This window comes from Thermobia domestica, chromosome 2 (genome assembly GCF_964235325.1).
Source record: "Thermobia domestica chromosome 2, izTheDome1.hap1.1, whole genome shotgun sequence".
Lineage (NCBI taxonomy): Eukaryota > Metazoa > Arthropoda > Insecta > Zygentoma > Lepismatidae > Thermobia > Thermobia domestica.
The window spans coordinates 78,647,634-78,669,499 of record NC_137455.1 but is presented as its reverse complement, the minus strand read 5'-3'; the positions used below and the strand labels follow the sequence as shown (position 1 = coordinate 78,669,499).

General features: G+C 36.3%; 2 protein-coding genes across 5 annotated transcripts in view; one reads left to right on the top strand and one right to left on the bottom strand.

Annotated features, from left to right (window-relative positions):
• LOC145673108 (mannosylglucosyl-3-phosphoglycerate phosphatase) overlaps window positions 1-21,866 on the bottom strand; it is a 304,267-nt gene that overhangs the window by 99,596 nt on the left and 182,805 nt on the right. The gene's annotated exons all lie outside the window — the stretch shown is intronic.
• Window positions 16,876-21,866, top strand: part of LOC145673101 (uncharacterized) — a 31,537-nt gene continuing 26,546 nt past the window's right edge. The window contains exon 1 of the mRNA XM_081742468.1: window positions 16,876-17,056. The gene's annotated coding sequence lies outside the window, so the exon portion shown is untranslated. The remainder of the gene's footprint in view (window positions 17,057-21,866) is intronic.

Here is a 21,866-nt window from a genome sequence, read left to right as displayed (position 1 = left end):
GTGTTATAATTATATAAACGTTACAAGGAAGTGGACATCCCACTATCTATTAAAGAATTGTTTATTGAATTGTATAGCATTCATAGAATCGTTCAGAATTGACTAACTCTCGTTGCCATGGTCAGGGGCGGCGATTAAGGGGGAAGTGACCACTTTTTTGAAGTGACCACTTAATGTATATAGTTTCATTTGGAAATGTAAAGATTTTGTATGTATTACTGGTTCGTACAAAAAAAAAAAAAATAGTGCCATATAATATTTGCCGTTCCGTGAGTACGTATTGGTTACTTGTCTCTCCGCGGAGTTAAGAAAGGTACAAGAATTGCGTTTTAATTGCAATTTAAAGCAATTAATATTGCAATTGCGTAATTCTTTAAATGTCGTAGGATATGCTTGTAAAATTTACTGTCTTTCATTTTCTAAGAGTATATTTAATGACATATATGGAATTAAAAATATAAGTTGTTCATTAATCCCCAGTTTCAATATAACTTCTACAAAACAAGCCTGATTATAATGAACCTATGATTAATATTATTTATTCTATTCATTTGTGTTACAAACTTATTATTAAATAATCTGATCACACAATTTTCCAGGCAGAATTTTAAGATGTTCATGAACAAGGAATCAAATCTCTTCTTACACTTTCGTTGTTTAAGAGAGTTTAGATTTCTGTGCTTTCGGCATCTATGGCCATTTAGCCCGTCACGTAAGAAGGATGCGAGAAAAGGGAAGGAAGAAAGGATTTTGGAAGGTAAGAAGCGGTCTGAGACCCATAAGTCAGGTATCACCCCGGCATATGCCTGGTGTGAATGAGGAAAACCCCCAAAAAAAACTCATTCAGAATGGCTGACCTGAAAAAACTTTTTACAATTTTTCGACCGAGTGCTTCCACCGGGAATCACCCGGGACCGCTCGTACGCTACGCGGAGCCACCTTCGTTGTTTAAGAGTACAAGTGTCTAGTATCCACCTGCATTGCTCTTGTCAATTTAATTAATAAATTATGAAATACGATATACGGTATTTTAACTGAAAAAGATATTATCCTATTAGTTATACAATCTTTCGTCAAAGTGTTAGCAACAACCAGGAAAACTAACATTGATATACAAATATTCAGATAATGTCTCCCCCCTCACACACACTTTTAACATCCATTCGCTGCCACTGGCAATGATAACGGTAGCAACAATACCTTTCTTGCCACAGTAAAGATGGCAACAACAATACATTTAAATGTCGCAAGATAGTCAAAGTTAGCAACCATGGAAAGAGGCAGAATTTCCTATGTACTATAATTCACACAACAATAGGATAGCTAATCAGAGATGAGGCTACAGAATCGTTGATAACTGATCAACTCTCGTTGCCATGGTAACGATAGCAACAATACCAGTAAAGATGGCAACAACAATACCTTTAAAAGTCACAACACACTCAAAATTAGCAACCACAGAAACAGACAGAAATTCCTATGTATTACATTCAAGCAAATAGCTAATCAGAGATGAGAATACAGAATCGTTGATGACTGATCAACTCCCGTTGTCATGGTAATGGTGCAACAATACCTTTCTTGCTACCAGTGGCGGCGGTTGGACGTTAAAAGTGGGGGGGGGGGCAAGACATGATCTCAATATTTGTATATCAATGTTTGTTTTCCTGGTTGCTTCTAACATTTTGTTTGACGAAAGGTTGTATAACTATTAGGATACTGTCTCCTTCCAGTTAAAATACTGTATATCGTGTTTCATGTTTTATTAATTAAATTGGCAAGACCAACGCAAGTATATACTAGCTCTTTTTACTCTTAAACAACGAAGGTGTAAGAAGAGATTTGATTTCTTGCTCAAGAACATCTTAAAATTCTGTCTGAAAAATTGTGTGATCAGATTAGGGGCCTATTTAATAACAAATCTGCAAAACAATTAAACAGAAAAAATAATGTTAATCGAATAGTAATGAAAAATGAGGCTTGTTTTGCAAAAGTTACATTGAAACGGGGACTAATGAACAACTTATATTTTTAATTCCACACATGTCATTAAATGTATGTTATTACTCTTAGAAAGATAATAAATACTAGAAGCATATGCTGCGACATTTAAAGAAGTACTTTGCAGCTTCCTGATGCATGTTCGTTGCCATTAAGTACAGTTTTCAATTTCTTGGAATACGTCAAAACTCAACAATACTTAGAATCACTCCAGTTATACAAAACAATCCTAAAACCTAGAATAATGTTGAATTCACTAAATTAAATTGTATATAAAAATTGTATATGTATACCCCTAAACTCGTATATTACATTGCAAACATTGCCGCGCCTTCACAAGTTGTGAAGGACTTTTTTTTAAAATACGAAATGTTATTTCAATTAGTACCAAAGCGGCTGACTAACATATTGAGTCCTTGTAAGAAGAAGGAAAGTACACTCGAGTTGTGGCGCTCCAATAGGTTAATTTTTGGGTCATTTTTCGTGGCAATTAAAACCCAATTCCTGTAGCTTTCTTAACTGAACGGGAGACAACCAATACGTACTCACGGGACGGCAAATATTTTATGGCACAATATTTATTCTATGAACCATTAATACATAGTCTACAAAAATTTTATATTTCCAAATGAAACTATATACATTAATGTGTCATTTCAAAAAAAGTGGGGGGGGCAACTGCCCCCCTTTGCCCCCCCTAATCGCCGCCCATGCTTGCTACAGTAAAGATGGCAACAAAAATACCTTTAAAAGTAATCGGAAACGATTTATATTAGTGCCTAATCCATAGTTTTCGGAGTCAGTTAGATGAATAATGACAAGCCCAGTGCCATTGAAGTCCAAGTTCAGACTCAATCGGTATGAGAGCTAAGAATAGAGAGTTAAAATGGATGTGATATGTAAAACTAATCGAAAACGACCGATATTAGCATCCGATTTATGGTTTTCGAAGTCGTGACACTCCCCATAGCATTGAAGTTTAAATTTATCCTGCATTCCCCATGCGCATCTAACGTAAGAAGGGGAAGTGGTTCAAATACTTTCCATAAACTTTTTCTCTGTGCGAAGAACAAGTATTTCAGTCAGTAAATATCTCATTTTATACAATAAAATCGCTTATTTATTCTCCTGTAGGTTTATTACCAAAGATGAGTAAAGTAAGTTCAGTGTTTCCTCAGAAACCGAAACTTACATCGTGTGTCTTGCATACAGATATTGCATTACTTCCTTGTTGCTGTATAGGAAGGGACAACAAACTCAATGCTGGACGATTAAAACCAGTGGAACACTTTTTCAAATAAGCTTTATTTCAAAATCGAAAGAAAAAGAAACGAACACCATATACGTGACAAAGAAACAAAGAAACATAAAAAGGGATTCCCTCTTTTTGAAGATCGATCCACGCATAACAAAGAATATCGTCCGAGAACTCTTCTCTTGCGTGATAGTCGTGCAAATCAAGTTCTTTCTGAACCTCAACTCAGTTCACTCACTTCACTTCACTTCACCGTCCTTGATAGCTCTCTCGTCTTTTGCTTTTTAAAGATATGTGAAGGGCAGTAAACAAGATAATAAATTCAGAAAATAAAATTAAGAAAAAAAAAAATCATCCCAAGGTGTGGCTGGCGAGACGGTATTGCGCCTACATGACATTTCGGAGACAAAGTGGGTTTCAATAATGTTTATCGCCTCCTTTTGAAATGAACTTTTCCTTCTTCTTTATTCAGATGATGCTTCTAAGATATGAGCAAGGACAAAGTTAAAAGTAAGTCTGTAATATTCGAAACTTTTTTCAATGTCCTGAACAACACATGAACTCTCCAATGAAACTGGCACATTATAATGATTTCCAGTGAAGCCTGAACATTGAGAATGTAACTTATCACCAGGGTTAGGATTTTTAGGTGCGCACTTTTTCTTTGTAGGGCAAATTAGAGTTCTCTGAAAGAAACCAATGTGTGAGATTTTCCTGAAATTGAGAATGGGGGTCATTTTCTAGCACCTTTTTTCCCCTTTTGTAGCCTTTATCCCTTTTTTCTCCACTCTGTTCAAATCCCCTTCTTTCCTCCCCCTTTTCTGGTCTTTCTCTTCTACTTCTTCATTTTTCTGCAGCACATTTTACCATTTTATTTACTTTCCAATCCATAAGATATATATATATATATATATATATATATATATATATATATATATATATATATATATATATATATATATATATATATATATATAGATAGATATATATATATATATATATATATATATATATATATATATATATATATATATATATATATATATATATATATATATAGATAGATAGATAGATAGATATAATTAACTTCTCGTCACCTTGCCATGAACGTGGAATTATTGCGCCTGTTTCCTTTCAGTGAACGCCGGACTGTAAGAAATACAAATACAGCACACCTGCAACAATGGAAAACATTAGTTGATTGGGTTCTTTTAATTTATATTGAATCAGTTGCAGTATATTTATACATTGACAACAGTCTGAGTTGAGTTTTAGCTAGCTTGAAATTTAAATCTAGTAATAGGGAATAAATGTTAATTTAAACCTTTTTCCAGTACGTTTCTGTTGTTGAATCGAAGTTGTTTGTTACTTAACAAGTTCAGTATAAGAATTCCCCATGCCGAAGGTGTCCAAATTCAGATTTTTGGCCCTATCTCAGGAGTTCAAGCAGGATTTCATCGAGACTGATGGGAGCATTATTCGATGCACTGTTTGTGATTCAGGAATCACATTGGATGAAAAACATCAATGAGACCGTATCCTGCAACACATTTCTAGTTCAAAGCATCAAAAGAATAAGTCTCTTCAAACTAACAAATTCCAACAGCCGCTATTAAGAAACGCCTTGGAGCAGTGTTCTTCAAAGGTCCAAAATCTAAAGGAATTTAGCATTGATTTGTGTGCAGTTTTAACTCAAGCAGGAATTCCACTCAATAAGGTGAACCATCCGGCTTTGAAAAGATTTCTTGAAAAGTATACACGGACGTCAGTTCCCGATGAGAGTACTTTAAGGAAGAAACTATCTTGAACTAGGGATGGCCACACTTTTTCGAAAAATACTTTTTCGAAAAATGAATATTTCGAAAACGAAAAACGAAATTTTTTTTGAAAAAACGAAAAAAATTCGAAAAACGGAAAACGAAAAATTTTTCGATAAACGAATTTTTTTCGAGAAACGGAAAACGAAAACTGCCGAGAAACGGAAAACGGATAATTTTCGTAAAACAAACTGAATTCATTTCATTTGTTAGTACTTCCAAACTATAGTATACTATGCATACGTATAGGAAGTTTAATAGAACGGCTGTTTTTTTGCGAAATGTTCTCTGAATTAGTCTCAAAGCAGCTGACTAATATATCGAGGCCTTGTAAGAAGAAGTGAAAGTATGCTGGAATTGTTGTGCTCTAATAGGTTAATTTTTGGGTTATTTTCGGTGGCAATTAAAACCCAATTCCTGTAGCTTTCTTAACTCCACGGGAAGACAACCAATACGTACTCACGCAAGGGCAAATATTATATGTCACCATTTTTTCTATGAACCAGTAATACATACAAAAACTTTACATTTCCAATGAAACTATATACCTTAATGGGTTACTTTTAAAAAAGTGGGGGGCAACTGCCCCCCTTTGCCCCCCCCCCTAATCGCCGTCCATGACACCAGAAGTGGTTCAAATTAACGATTACAAGTTTTGACATTTATCGCCACAGAACAAAATTGGTAAAGTAATAGATAGCGAGCGACAAGTGGTTCACCTACAATCGATTCAAGGTCTCAAAAGGAAATACCATTACAATCCGCAACACTCCACAAGAGCAGAAATGTTTGAAGTTTATTACTATTTTTGATTTTACAGGTAATACTAATTTTCATAGAGCAAAATCGGTGAGAGATATCGAGATGCATTTTTTTTTAATCAATCCAGCATCCCAAGAATAGATTCAACCTTCTTCGTTAACACTTTATTTGAACCGAAAGTGTTCAAATTAACCATTTCCGGTTTTATCACTTGTCGCGATAAAACAAAAATTGTAGTAGATAGCGACAAGCAATTTTCTGGAATAAATTCAGGGTTTTAAGAGAACATATCGCCATAACCTGTTTCACTCTTTTGCAACCGGAAATGCTTGAAATTTACTACTACATTCGGTTCCAATACTTATATTCATAGAGCAAAAACTATAAAAGATATCGAGAAGAGGTTTTTCTGAAATCGATTTAGCGTCCTAAGAGTAGTTCCACTTCCTCCCTTAACCCTCTATTCAAACCGGAAGTGGTTCAAATTAACCATTCCTGCTTTCAATCTTTATCACCATAAAACAAAAACGATAAATGATAGCTAATAATGGCTTTTTGATACGGATTCAGCATCCGAGGAACAGATTCTATCTTTGACCTTATTAACCTATCCCAACCAGGAGTTTTAGTTGTGCTACTTGTTGTACTGAAGTTTGAGTATTCAATTTGCATAGACTGGAAGTCTACTGTGGTTTTACACTGTGAAACGAAACTCACTTGTTTCTCTACAAATACAGGAAGTAGGAAAAATGTATCACAACCAGGGGCGGATCCAGGGGGCGATCGGGACAATCGCTCCCTCCCAGAAGAGGACACTTTTTAATTTTATAGTATATAAACTAAGAAGCGACAAACGTTTCTTTTAAATATATAATTTCATAATTCCAAGAAAAGATTTCAAGCCTTGCCCACTGGTCTAGTGGCTAGCGCGTATTCCTTTGATGCACAGGGTCCCGAGTGGGAAAACATTGAACGTGTTATGGTGGTTCGGATTCCACTTTAAAATGTAGGCCCACGTCTTGTATAGTCTCGCTCGACACTGAAAAGGGACGCTGAATTACAACAAACAACCAAATAAAAAATATTTCATCTTAGTAGTATTCTTCTATTGAAGTTAGTAGCAGTAAAAACTAATACAAAAACGAAGACCCACCTATTTAAAATTTGAATTCTCTTTTGATGAGATTATTATAGTCAGATACTTAGGATTTTGTCCTACCGTATATAAAACATCTTTAGAACAAATAAACCATTCAATAGTATTTTGTTAGTATTAAATTGCCTATTTTTGAAAACAAATAGTTTTTGATACTGACTTAGTTAGTTGTAGAAAATAAGAGAAATGAATGGGGGATCTTAGTGAGAAGCCTTTAAAATCAGTATCAGCATATATAATCACTTCATGTTTCATATTTTGTTAAAATCAATTGTTAAAAGTCAATTTATTACAGAGTTGTCTGATACTATCAATACCAGTTTATACAGGATTCTTCTATTTGGAAATTCACGGGGTCAATTGGAGAATTTATATAAGTTTATGAGGAAGAGTGACTGAAAGTCAGGTAAGGGGAATAGTAAAAGCTCAGAAAGTGATTGTATTTGCTGGTTGTTTTTGATGTTGTAAGCGGCACTGTATGTGGATTCGGATGGACTATTTCGCGAAGAGGTACACTTGTTTTACTATATGGTTCCATAGATTGTAAAATGTACAGAAAAATTTGGGCAAATCTTTAATTTGCCCATTTCATGTTGAGAACAGAACCCAACCAATCCCTGCGGGGCTTCTAACCCGTTCCTATTACTACTACTTCTACTACTACCCCTATTCCTACTACTACTACTACTACTGATACTCCTACTCCTACTACTACTTATACTATGGATCCGTATAGTAAAACTGCTTACCTAATAGCATAATCTAACGTAACTTAATGTAATCCAAGCAAATATAACCGAATGCAGTATATTTTACTCCATTTTTTCGATTTTCAAATTGGTCCGGCGATACAGCAGTAATACCATATTGTCGATAACACATTAATAATCACTATTAGTAAATAATTACTTTTTAATATTCTGTAATATATAAATTTTACACTGTTTACCTTTGTGAATTATTATTTCTAATTTATATCCTCAAGGACCGAGAACCAAAGGTCTGTGCATCACAATATTTCGTGCTGAGCTCGCACGCGTACCAGACTCGTTAAAGCCTATGATATCAACTTTGGCCAATATCGGATGAGTTTAACGCGTTTTAATGAAATTTCTTGATTTTACTAAGTTCAAGTCCAAATTTTCTGGACAGTATTTTGAGAAAAAAAAAATACTGCTACCAGCTAGTCAGAGCATCAATGCAACTGTGTACTGTCAGCAGTTGATCCGTGCTCAAGATAAAACTCAAGACTCTGGAGCCAGCACTTCTGAATCGCAAAGAAGTCCTCCTGTTACAGGACAACGCTAAGCCCCACGTGGCTAGGATGACCCGGGACACCATTCTACACTTTGGATGGGAAACACTATTGCATCCGCCATACTTCCCGGGCATTGCACCATCCGATTATCACCTGTTCCATTCCTTGGACAATCAGCTTAGAGGACGCCAGTTCAAATCACTAGTAGAGATGCAAAATGCACTTGATACCTTCTTCGCTTCACTGCCCACCAAGTTCTACCGCGATGGAATACATGGCTTTCCAAAACGTTGGCAGAAGGTCGTCCATGGGCGGCGATTAGGGGGGGCAAAGGGGGGCAGTTGCCCCTCCACTTTTTTGAAGTAACCCATTAATGTATATAGCTTCATTTGAAAATGTTAAGTTTTCTATATATATTACTGGTTCATAAAAAATGGTGCCATATATTTTCCGTTGCGTGAGTACATATTGGTTGTCTTCTCGTGGAGTTAAGCAAGCTACAGAAATTGCGTTTTAATTTCAATTCAAACCAATTAATATTGTAATTGCGTATTTCTTTAAATTTCGTAGCATATGCTTGTAGTATTTACTGTCTTTCATTTTCTAACAAGGTACATTCGCGAAGTGTACCCTCGGGATTCATGTAAAATTGATTCAAAAGCAAAGTTCTCCTCGTCACAATGTATATTGTATATACTAATTTTAGCGGCCCATAGTGGTATTTATAGTACCTTCATATATCCAGAATTCAATCATATACTAGTATAACGCTCAGACATGAGATTGCTTTTAGTTTCTTTAGATGTAACTGGACATGAATGTGGGCATGTGCAGAACAAATTTGATCAAGTACTGCTTCTCTGACACATGCTACCAACCCGAGCTGCCATCTTGGATTCAACTTTCGGTTTTTCAAAAGGGAATAGGTGCAAGTAAGACATCAAATTCATGTACAATTTTCTCGGAAACTCACTGATATAGAGGATTTTACCGTTTGCAAGGTATTGCATGTTAAATCCTTCCAGGCATTTCGCGAATAGACTTTACAGAGTAATATCAGTTACACATATATTTTTGATGTTGACAAATCAAAACAATTTCTGACTGGAAAAAATATTGTAGGTATTAACAAACTCCTTACAACATTGGTGTCATAATCTTATTACATTTCTGTGAGTGATTGTATTAGTTCCATGATATACTACAACAAAGAACTATTGTATAACGGTCAAAATGTTTAATGTAAATTCAGATACGACCATATTTAGGTGAAGACCATTTCCGTATTGACGTCTGTATTTCTGTATTATGTACGTTCAGAGAATATTTCGTCAACGATAAATCACGAAAAACGTTACATATACACAGCGGGCCCTGCACAACTTTCTATGTGATTCAATATTCATGAAGTGCCTGACATTTAACATGCAATAGCTACGATAAAACTCACTACATTAGTGAATTTCTGAGAAATTGTACATGAATTTGATGTCTCACTTGCACCTGTTCCCTTTAGAAAAACCGAAAATTGAATCCAAGATAGCAGCTCGGGTTGGTAACATGTGTCAGAGAAGCAGTACTTGATAAAATTTGTTTTGCACATCTCACGTTCATGTTCAGTTACATCTAAGAAACTAAAAGCAATTTTGTGTCCGAGGGTTATACTAGTGTATGATTGAATTCCGGATATATGAAGGCTCATAAATACGCAAATTACCAGTATGGGCCGCTAAAATTAGTACAATACATATTATGGCGAGGAGAACTATGTATTTGAATCAATTTTACACGAATCTTGAGGGGACACTTCGCGAATGTACCTTGTAAGAGTAATAACATTAATATTTATATATGTAATGTCATGTGTGAAATTATAAATTGTTATTCATTAATCTCCAGTTTGAACATAACTTTTGCAAAACAAGCCTCATTACTATAATTAATATTATCCTTTCTATTTACTTGTTTTGTAATTTTTTTTTAATTAAATAATCTGATCACACAATTTTCCAGACAGAATTTTAAGATGTTCATGAGCAAGGAATCAAATCTCTTCTTACACCTTCGTTGTTTAAGAGTACAAAGGGCTAGTATCTACTTCCGTTGCTCTTGTCAATTTATTTAATAAAATATGAAATATGATATATGGTATTTTAACCGAAGAAGATAGTATCCTATTAGTTATACAACCTTTTGTCAAACATAGTGTTAGAAACAACCAGATAAACCAAGATTGATATACAAATATTCAGATCATGCCTTGCCCCCACACTTTTAACGTCCAACCGCCGCCACTGAGGTCGTCGATGCTGATGGAGACTATTTTTGATCTTCCAGGTATGTCTTAGGTTACATATCGATGTTTGAAGGCGTTGGGTGAAAAAGCGACAGATCTTTCTTGGTTACCTTTATAGTTACTAAGCTCGTCAAGATCTACCACCTTGCCAAGTTTGGTAAAAAATGGATGATTTCCATCTTTCGCGCTTTAACGAAATTTCTTGATTTCACTGATTCCAAACCTTACATTGATAGCTAATAAGTCAGGAACAAAAAGTCTGTACACCATAATATTTTATACTGAGCTTCCATGCATACCAAGCTTGTCAATATTTACGATCCTACCAACTTTCGTCAAGATCATTTGCGTTTAATCAAATGCGTCTTAGCAAAATTTCTTGATATCACTAACTTAAAACACAAATTTGATTAGCAATAACTCTGGAACCAAAGTCCCAAACACCATAATATTTAACGTGCGTACTAAATACATCGCAGTCCATAACCGTACTAATTTTGGTCGTGATTGGATGAGTTTCGTCAATAGTAGGCATTATACACTACCCTTTTATTAAATCCAAATCCAAGGGGGCACGTAGCTGTTAGAACGCTTACCTATTGTGCACTTGATCCCAGGTCAAGTTAAGTTCGTGGCAGACAACATCGTGTTCGTGTGTTTTCCCGGGGTACTCCCATTTCCTCCCACATTATCATTCCACGAATTCCGAAAGCTTTTCGTGAAACGAAAAAGCATCGAAAACGGAAATCGACTTTTTCTCGAAAAACGAAAAACGGTTTTTTTCGATAAAACGAAAAACGAAAAATCTTTCGAAAAAACGAAAAACGAAAAATTTTCCAAAAAACTAAAAACGAAAAATTTTTCGAAAAACGAAAACTTTTTGAAAAACGGAAAATTTTTCGAAAAAGCGAAAAACGAAAAATGAAATTTCCGAAAATCGAAAAACAGATTTTTCGAAAAAGGCCATCCCTATCTTGAAACTGTTTCTCAAGAAACCATACGAAGAATCAAGGAGAAAGTGTCGGATTTCAATGTGGGAATCATGCTGGATGAAAGTACAGATTCAATGGATAGATATATTTTGAGCATTCTGGTCTTTCCCCTCGCAGGTGAAAAAGTTAAGCACATGTTGTTCAAGATGTATGAGTTGCAGAAAGCCAATGCCAGTGCAGTCATGCAGTCATTCATGGACTTTTGTCAAAAGCTCTGGTCCAATGGCACCCAGTTCGAGAAAGTTGTCCTGGTCATTACGGACCAGGCTCCATACATGCTTTCAGCAGTTAACCAGTTGAAGACATTGTTTCCCAAGTTAAAACATGTAACCTGTTTGGTTCATGCCCTTCATAGGGTTTGTGAATCTATTAGGAATGAATACGACATAGTGAATCAGTTCATCGCTGGCCTGAAGAAAATTCTCCTGAAAGCCCCGAGTCGCACCGTTGTCTACAGAGAAATCACAGACCTACCCCTTCCAAAATTCCCGGTCATTACTCGCTGGGGAACATGGATTGAGTGTGGTGTTTTCGTATGTGAGAATTTTGACAAGATCAAGGAGTTTGTGCTTTCTTTGGATCCAACTGACGCAGATGCTATCTCCAAGACACAACAACTTCTGCTACCGGAGAAGATACAAGATTTACAGACAGAACTATTTTGTGACCATGCTTACAAGTAGGCCCTATATTCCAGTAGCCATTAAAAGTTTGGAAGAAGAAGACCTCGAGAAGGAAAAACAGTGGAAAATATTTACATCGGTGAGGGAATAGTTAGATGGTTTTGCCAGAGACAAGCTTGAGGCTAGTATTCACAAGAATCCGGATGTTGTGAAGTTTGTTACATCTACAGAGTTACCATTTCGAGTGAATACGAAGTTTGCCCCCCTTGTGTCTGTGAATGTGGAAAGAAGTTTTAACATCTATAAAGACATCTCCCGATAGGAGCAAACTTACCCTTAAGAACATAGAGATGCTTAATATATTGAGGTACAACAGCTTCATGTTCTTTTCTTATTCTGATCAATAATTAACAATGGTGTGGAAAAACATGTGAATTTATTTGAATTATCTTAAGTAGGAGAAAAGAACTTTTTGTCGTTCATTTTTTAGGGCTATCTTACGTTTATTAGTTGTGATAAAGCAATATTATGGATAGAGTTAGAATGTAAACAGGTTTTTAATTTACACTATTGCTTTACAAAACGAACATGTTTTTACTTTTCAAAACTTTCAATTTCTTAATAAATAATGAGTTATGGGCTATAAAGAGAAAGAACACCTTTTTGTCCCCTTTTTTTGGCTTATTTTTAGCGCATTTTCCCTCCCTTTTTGCCATGAAAATTGTACCTAAAGATCCTAACCCTGCTTATCACATTTCTGTTCTGCTTGTGCTTCTTATCTAAATTCAATATCCTAAAGTAAACTTTATCATATTGTTTTTAAACGTGAAAGCAACAATTGTTTTTAAAATTTCCCTCAAATGCGTCATTTTACGCAGTATTGCAAATACAGTATACCCATATTTTTCGTATCTCCGGAATGGTTTGAGCTATATATTTCTGTAAACAGCATTAGGTTTTTATATCTTTTGTAAATCATCCTCGTGATTGAACTAAGATACTTATGTAAACACTTTTTTTGAAATAAAGCCAAAAAAAAAGCCTTTCAAAAAAAGTCACACTTTTAATTCCTTGCAACCTATTTCTTTTCATTCACAATACGTCACATGACCATCAATGTGTTCGACACTATAAAGTACTTTGGATGCTTTGTCCGCCCGTCTCACTTGCATTAATATTGCTGTAGAGGTCCCAAAAATGTTGATGTTTGAGTTACAGAGGAGCATTCTTAGTTTGTAACATGAATTATAAATGTGGTATTGTAAGTTTTTGTGTAATATGTAAATTTGAAATAGGTGGTAACTTCACCTGGGACGAATTTTAAAGTATAACTTTGTTTGGTTGGCAACACTGTTATATCTGCATCGTACGCATTTCAGCATTTTTATCTCTTATTAGCAGAATACCTGTTCTTCGCACGGGGAGAATACGTTTCATTTTGGACACAAAGGGTTAAATTTAGATTTAAACAACGCCGGAAGTATCATTGTTCATCTCAACGACCCTGAAAACTACGGATTCGACACTAATATCGGTCATTTTTAAATATCTCTCCCTCCCTTCCCTAAGTTACACCGTCAAAGTGAAATGAGAAAAAACACCCCAGGCCCGAACCTCATCTATGTTGAAAATCTGTTCGAGATCGGTCGAGTGGTTCAAGAGCTATTAAGTCACAAACTACCCACTTTCATTTATATATATATCCTCCTCTGTAGCAAATTTGATCGAGATCGGTCGGGTGGTTCAAGAGTTATGAAGTCACAAACATAGTCACTTTCAATTTTATATAGGGGAGAGTTGTATAAAACGGGGACGGCGGTTCAAACGGGGATATGGTGTTTCTACATGATTGGCGCTGCTTACAGCGGCAAGGCTATGCATTATTGTTCAAGACAACGATTACACCATTTTGGGCAGGAATAAAAACATCACTCTACAGTTAGTGTGGGTGTGTATTGCTTTGAAGTTTTTGGCGAAATATTTTTCGATGTGATGCCTGTCTACTATTTGACTTACTCCCTGATTACATGTAGAAATAAATTTGACAAATACACTAATGTATTCATTAGATTTAAGCTATTGTTTACACGTTTCACTTATTGGGTTATTTAATCTATGAGCATAGGGAAGCCATGTTTTTCCATGTATGTCACATTCTGCCAAAACGGGGACATAGAAGCTAGTACAAATTGGGGACGTCCCCATTTTAGACGACATGTAACATCATTACAATTTACTTGTAGTTCGCGTATTTCAGTCCGCTTGAGGCTGCGTATTACAGTCCAGCACATACTAACACTAGAAGTAAGTCTTTTTGGCCTGACATTAACCGATTTACGTTCTCTTGCGTTCGAGTTAACTGAAGCAAACCGTATTTCCCACTCGTTTAACAGGGACAAAAAGATTCTGGAAAGCACTGGCTTACGGTTTTGTCTGAGGCACCCTAACCTTTCTTCGCGTGATCCTGAGAAGACATCTATGGTTAGGGCAAAGGGATTTAATCGCGAAACTGTCAAAAAGTTTTTCATCTATTAGAATCTTTTTATGAACAATATCATTTCTCTCCGAATGATATTTATAATGTTAACGGGACAGGCATCATGATGGTACCCAATAAGCCGTCGAAAGTGCTTGCGCTCTTTGTGAAAAAAAAAAAAAAAAAACAAAAAAAAAAAACAAGTAGGTGCTTTGACATCATCTGAAAAAGGAGTTTTAGTGACTACAAAAATATGTATAAACGCGACTGGTAACTTTGTGCCTGCCATGTTTGTTCTCCCCAGGAAAAGGGGAAATCATATGTTGATGGATGATGCCCCTCTTGGTTTATTTGTTGTGTATCACGAGAGTGGCTGGATAAATAAGGAAAATTTTTGGTTTGGTTTAATAAATATTTAGAGTTCGCAAATTCCACTTCTGAGAAACCTGTGCTACTTCTATTAGACGGTCACAATTAACATGTCAAGAGCTTATAACTGATCAAATCTAGCAAAGAAAAGAAATGTAATTTTGTTCTACTTTCCAATACACATCCCACAGATTACAACCTCTGGATGTTAGTTTCATGGCACCTCTAAGTAACTACTATTCTGGAAAAGTAAGGAAATGGTTGATAAATCACCCTGGCCGGAAAGTAACCATTTATCAAGTCGGCAAACTCTTCAATGTAGCTTTAGTAAAGCAGCTTCAGTGCAAATGGCAGTAAATTGCTTTAAGAAAACTGGAATATAGCTCTTAAACAGAGATGACTTTACTGATCACTTATTCACTCTATCTGAGAAGACCGAAAGACCATGCGGACCGACAACAACTGCTGAGGCTCTCAACTTTCTACCTCTGTGCCCATTTGTGTCCTGCCACCAGCTGCAGAACTATCTCAACACTCCACGTATGCGGCTGCCACTTCTCCGACATAAAAATGTTAAACCTCCTCAACCTTCAATATCTGGGATTAATTTGGATCCGGTGGAAAGTTTTTCAAGTTTTCGCATTTCATCAGAATTGCTCATACCTTCACCTAAAGAGCTGAACAGAGTTAAGAAACAAGAAAGGGTAAGACGGTAGTTCTCACTTCCTCGTCATACAAAGTTGAATTAGAAGCAGAAGACAAACGAAAGGAAGAAAATACGAAAAATCTACAGAAAGTTTGCTAAATAAGGCTAATCCTAGGATCTACTAGTAAAGAACGAAAAGTGAGCAAGCGTATTGGAATGAAAAGTCAGATCTTGTCTGATAGGGGTTGTACTCTTAGAGATCCGAAATCAAATAAAATTAAACTCAAGACGGAAACAATACTATCTTCATCGTCGGAAGAGAATTCTGATGTGGCTTTTTTTTTTTTTTTTTTTTTTTTTTTTTTTTTTTTTTTTTTTGCAACGGACTCTATGTCAAAAGCAAAAGGATGGATTAGGTGTTCTGGCTACAATGGGTGGGCACACCATGTCTGTTCTAACGTGGACGAAAAGGATGATATATCTGTTTGTGACTTCTGTAGCACGTAAAGTTTAAATTGTTGCTTACTAGACAAATGTATTTTATTTCTAATTAGTTTTATTTGGTACGAAAATCTCATTTTTATTTCTTTTTTGATTAATTATAAACAAGATATTTGTAAACTAGATATGTGTATAAGATATAAATAAGTTGTAAACAAGATGTAGAAAGTATTAAGCAAGATATTTGTAAGTTTTGAAAGTATTTGGTAAGTTTTTAAACCAACCCCATTTTACACGACTAGTAGTATAAAACGGGGACTTTCACCCTTTCTCAGTTTCCCTTATTTTTTGTTAAAATAAACGTTCTTATGATACAAAAAGACCAATTTCATGGTAGCCAACATTCCGCTGAATGTTTTGATTTACATCTAGCAATTTTATTATTAATAGTTTTGGTATTATGTACTAAAATATATAAGGGCCCCCATTTTGTAGAACTTTCCCCTAATAGATAGATAAATGTATTTTTTTTCGTTGAAAGTTCCTAACATTTCTCCTGTAAATTTTTCGAAATTATGCTAATTGTCTTGTACAGTGTACAATTTAATATATGCAAATTCCGACTTATGTTCTTGTCATTTTGCTTGCAGTATGCGTTGTAATTAATGAATACTCTTTAATACAATATTTAATACACTTTTTATGACGGTCAATGCTGAAGTCGACCTGACCAAGTGATGCGACCTGAATCTTTTAATATCTAAGTGTTTTGAATAAAAGAAAAAGACAAATTAAGTGTACGACATCTAAAAAAAAATAGCCCTCAAAGAGGGAATTAGTAAAATTTTTAGTTTCAACCTCATTTGTCCAAACTAATTTATTTATGTACTTTTTGAATTAAATTTAGAACCATCTTTCGGCTTAAGATGTTAAATTCGAGACAGTGTTAATTTTCAAAACAAAGGTAAGTTACTTTGCAAAGCACAATCTTGTTCTAAAACGCGTTAGATATGTAATCTTTCGATTAGAATTAGAATTTTTAATTTCAAATTTATTTGTTAAACTAATTTGTTTGTGTAACGTTTTGAACTAAATTTAGGGTGCTGATTTACTGTACGGTTCCACATGTTTCTAAAATTTACGGAACAAATTTGTAATATTGCCGGCATAACTGTGCGACGTAAAACAAAGATTTCATTTTTGGGCTTAAGTTTAGAGTAGCCCCTTCAGTTTCAAACCTACAAAAAAGCAGTAAAAACATTAAAACATGCAGTTTTATTAAACAGATCCATAGTATAAGTAGTAGTAGGAGTAGGAGTAGGGGTTGTAGTAGTAGTAGGAACGGGTTAGAAGCCCTGCAGGGGTTCGTTGGGTTCTGTTCTCGACATAAAATAAGCATGCTGCTGAATCATGAAATCTTCCGCGTCTTGCAAATGGTACCAACTTCCACATATCTTTTTTCGTATTAAACATAACTTTACTAAACTTACACATCTAAACATCACATAAGAACTCCAAATCATAATTTCTTACCTCATTTCTCCCGTAAATTTCTCCTGTAGGGTCTATCCTGTTAAACTCGGATTCCTCCATAAGCAAACCATTAAGCGCAGTATAAAGTGAAGTATCCGAAGTCATTGTGCTATAATCAGGGTCGGATCCAGAATTTTCTGACAGGGGTGTACCAATAACTCCAATACATTTGAATTTTTAAATGCCTTTAGGTTTCAATGGTGTGAATGAGTAATTGCCCTGAGAATGCTCAGTGTCTGGTCTCGGGAATCGAACCCACGACTTTCCGAATGCAAAGCCAACGCTTTACCAACTGAGCCACGGCTGCTTTGTACCGATATAATTTTCAATAGCTTGTTGCTTTCGATCAGAAATTTAATCATGGACACAGAATGTGGTGGATATTGTATTGTACAGAATCCTTATGAGTGTTGCTATTAGGGGATGTGCCCCCTAAATCCCCCCCTGGCTATAACTCATGCTGCGCAATCATACTAATAGAAGTGTCCGAGAGTTAAAGGATCCACATATTTATGAAAGTTACGTAACCCTTTTCCGACTGAATTATATCTTTCTTACTCTAATTTGATATGAAGTAAACTAGTAAAATGAGGGTACGATTAGACTATGTAAAAATAAATTTTGCTCCTATTGTTGCTCAACAATGCTGAGGTGAAAGGAAACTCAGGTGGATAGGCTTCGACATTATAACGCACACAGAAGTGTATGAGCAAAGAAAATGGGACTTTTAAAGTCACGACAGTCGAAAAAGTCGACAGTAATGTGTTACGTTATTTTGAAACATAAATATGCAAGCAATGAAATATATCGACATATTACCTATAACTTTCTTAGTAACGTACAAATACATAATCCAAAACAGGGTGTGTTTTTATGCCATGCATAGTGTTTTGTGTTATCCTCGTCTGTGTGTGTGTGTGTGTGTGTGTGTGTGTACCCACCCTCGCTGTCGCGCCAGTTTCCCACAGATGCGCTGCTGCCTCCTCTGTTTCGCTTCTGCTCTGACTTGGTTAGTGAGTACTTTAAATTATATGGCCGTCGCCAAATTCCCTCTATAAAATTTGTCACGTGAGTACCTTAGGATTCTGAAACATGTATTATTGAGTAGGGCATATATTAGTTACTAAGTAAAGTCTTGACCCGACTACGATAGGTCCCATAGTTTTGGAGCTACAGATATTTAAAGATCATCTTTTCATGTTTTCGGCAGCCTGTAACTCCGAAAGGAAGCATTTGTGCGCCCAGGTTGGTCTATACTTTTTGTCTTATCTTGGTGTCAGGAATCACCTTCCAAACGTTGTCGGTGTTGTTTTGAAATACCATATATATATATATATATATATATATATATATATATATATATATATATATATATATATATATATATATAGGGTGTCCCAAAAGTAATGGCGAAAATGAAACCACAGATTTCTGACATTAAATAGTTTATATGACATATAGTCCAGAAGTGGACAGGAGCGGAACTAGACAGGTTCAACGTAGGGGAAAAAGGAATTTCACACCTGCCTACCGGGATAATGGTAGGTGCTTGATAGACCACAGTGGCCTTATAGCTTGGCTTCCCAGATTACCAGATTTGACTCTCTTGATTTTCGTGTTTGGGGACACCTTGCTTACAACTCTACTATTGACACACTTGGCGACTTACAAAACCGCATTGAAGATGCTTGTGAAAGGTTACGCAGCACACCGTGAGTAATGGAACGTATTCGAAACTCACTGCAGCTACGATTACCACGTTGCATACACGTGGGAGGACAACACTTTGAACTGTAGGTACGTATATTGCCAGATCGTATGACTTAGTAATATGTAGTGCTACTCTGTGTTAGATACTGTGTACAAGTACAGTACGTCGTTTTGTATTCTGCCTGTTATTTCATTATATTACACATGTTCTTGTTTACCCTCTCTCTTCAAATTTCTATCTGGTATACTACTTTCCATTGCCCCTTGAAATTATGCAATCATGTCCAGTGGTCTTTGCTTTGACTCTCATTGTACATGTACGTATAATTGTGCCATGGATAACAACTTCTCTCTGTAAGGTTTCCATTTTTACTGCACCGTTTCATTACCTCTGTCGTACGGACATACGGTAAATTATACATGATATATGAAGATACTATTTCGCAGTTATGTAACATGTGTTTAACAAGTCAAGCTGTCATGATTTTTATGTATTTCTGAACAACCCTTCCTTGCTTCTATCATTATTCCGGTAGGCAGGTATGAAGTTCTTTTCTCCCATATTCGAAGCTGTCTAGCTCCGTCCCTGTCCAATTCCGGACTATATGTCATATAAACTTTTTTGCTTGTTTTGGCGCCAGGAATTTATGGTTTTATGTTTTGTCGTTACTTTTGGGATACCCTGTATACATATATGAGAGAGAGAGAGTAAATGGATAGATAGATAGATATGATTCTATTTGAAAACAAACCATACAAGGTAAAGAAAACCAATCTTTTTTTTTTTTTTACTTGATTCCACAAGTGACAAATAGCGACATACAAGGGTTGGACCAAAAAAATCTAAAAGTTTGCAAAAGTGTGAAAATCATACGTAGTCTGGTGTGGGGCCTCCTTTTGCGTCCAAAACAGCTTGGATACGACGTGGAATGGACGTATACAGCTCCTGAATCGTGGTGTGTGGAATTTTGTACCAATGTTCCTCCAAAACACGCTCCAGTTACTTAAGGGATGCTGGTGGAGGGTAATGAGACCGAACACGCCTTTCTAACTCAGACCACAATGGCTCAATTATGTTCAGATCTGGTGATTGTGGGACCCAGGGGAAGTGTGATAGCTCCTGGTCATGCTCCTCAAACCATGATTTTACATTTTTTGCACCGTGACAGGGTGCCAAATCATCTTGGTAGATGCCATCACCATCAGCGAACAATATTTGGGCCATGGGTAGAGCCTGGTCCCCCAAAATGGCCTCATACGCCTTAACATTCATCATTCCATGCAGGACTATGATGGGACCTGCAGAAAATCACGATATCACTGCCCATACTATAACAGAACCACCCCCATGCTTTACAGTTGGGAGCAGACAGTCTGTATCATAGGCCTGCGACGGTGCTCTCCATACGTAAACACGACTGGTTGTTGGAAACAAGGCGAAGGTCGATTCATCGGACCACATTACGTGTTTCCACTTCTCATGACTCCACGCCTTGTGGTCCTTGCACCACTGGATATACGCCTCTTCGCATTTACTGCTGTCAGCAGGGGTTTGGCGATAGCGGCCCTGCCATGAATTTTCATTTTATGAAGTTCCCGTCGCACTGTTTTCTATGAAACCGAGTTCTGTAGGCCGGAATGGAGTTCAGACATAAGTTTCATTGTAGTTGTCTTCTTTTTAGCTGCTACAATCCGTTTTAATGCCGTTTTTAACAGGATTGTCTTTCGACCAGTGTTGTGTTTTGCAGACGTCGTTTGCCCATGAATTATGTATGCCCTCGTGACATTAGACACAGCGCCTTTCGATACCTCCACAATGTTCGCCACTGTTGCCACTCAAGCTCCAACCAGACGGGCACCAACGATCATGTCTCTTTGGAAGTCTGTCAGGTCGCTCATTTTACCGCACCACGTCACTCACAGGTGAACTGGTTACTGCTGACGGAAGAGGAAGGTCCACATGACACATTGAAAAAAAAAAAAAAAAAAAAAAAAAACGATCGGCAACAGCAACACGTGTTGTACAGTGGAGGGCCAAACTTACGTGTCCTGTATGAAGTGTTTTTAGATTTGTTTGTCTATCCCCTGTATACAGCATCCTAATAAAGGTGGTGCGACGAAATTATGTAGCACTGCGAATATGTTAACAACAAATTGTCGAAGACGGATGGTAGTCAAAAATTATTAGAAAGATCTTCATCCTGCAATGGATCGGTAATTGACAATAATGGTAGGTATGTATTTTAAATATAAATAACCCTCACCACATCACTCATATCACCACATCACCTAATCCCAGTTCTTATTCTTGATATATTAGGAATAAACGCTTATACCTTGTTCTGAGAGATCATGTGTTTAATCCTATAGCTATAAGAATTTCTAAAAGCAAAGATAAAAAGATAAAATAAAATTTACCGTTCCCCCACCCCGCCAGCAATCTTCTGATATGTACAGAGCAAAGCAAGTTTATTTGTTTTGGGCTGTGAAAAATTTGTATCCAACAAACTCTCCCTTCCAGCTGCGTGTGT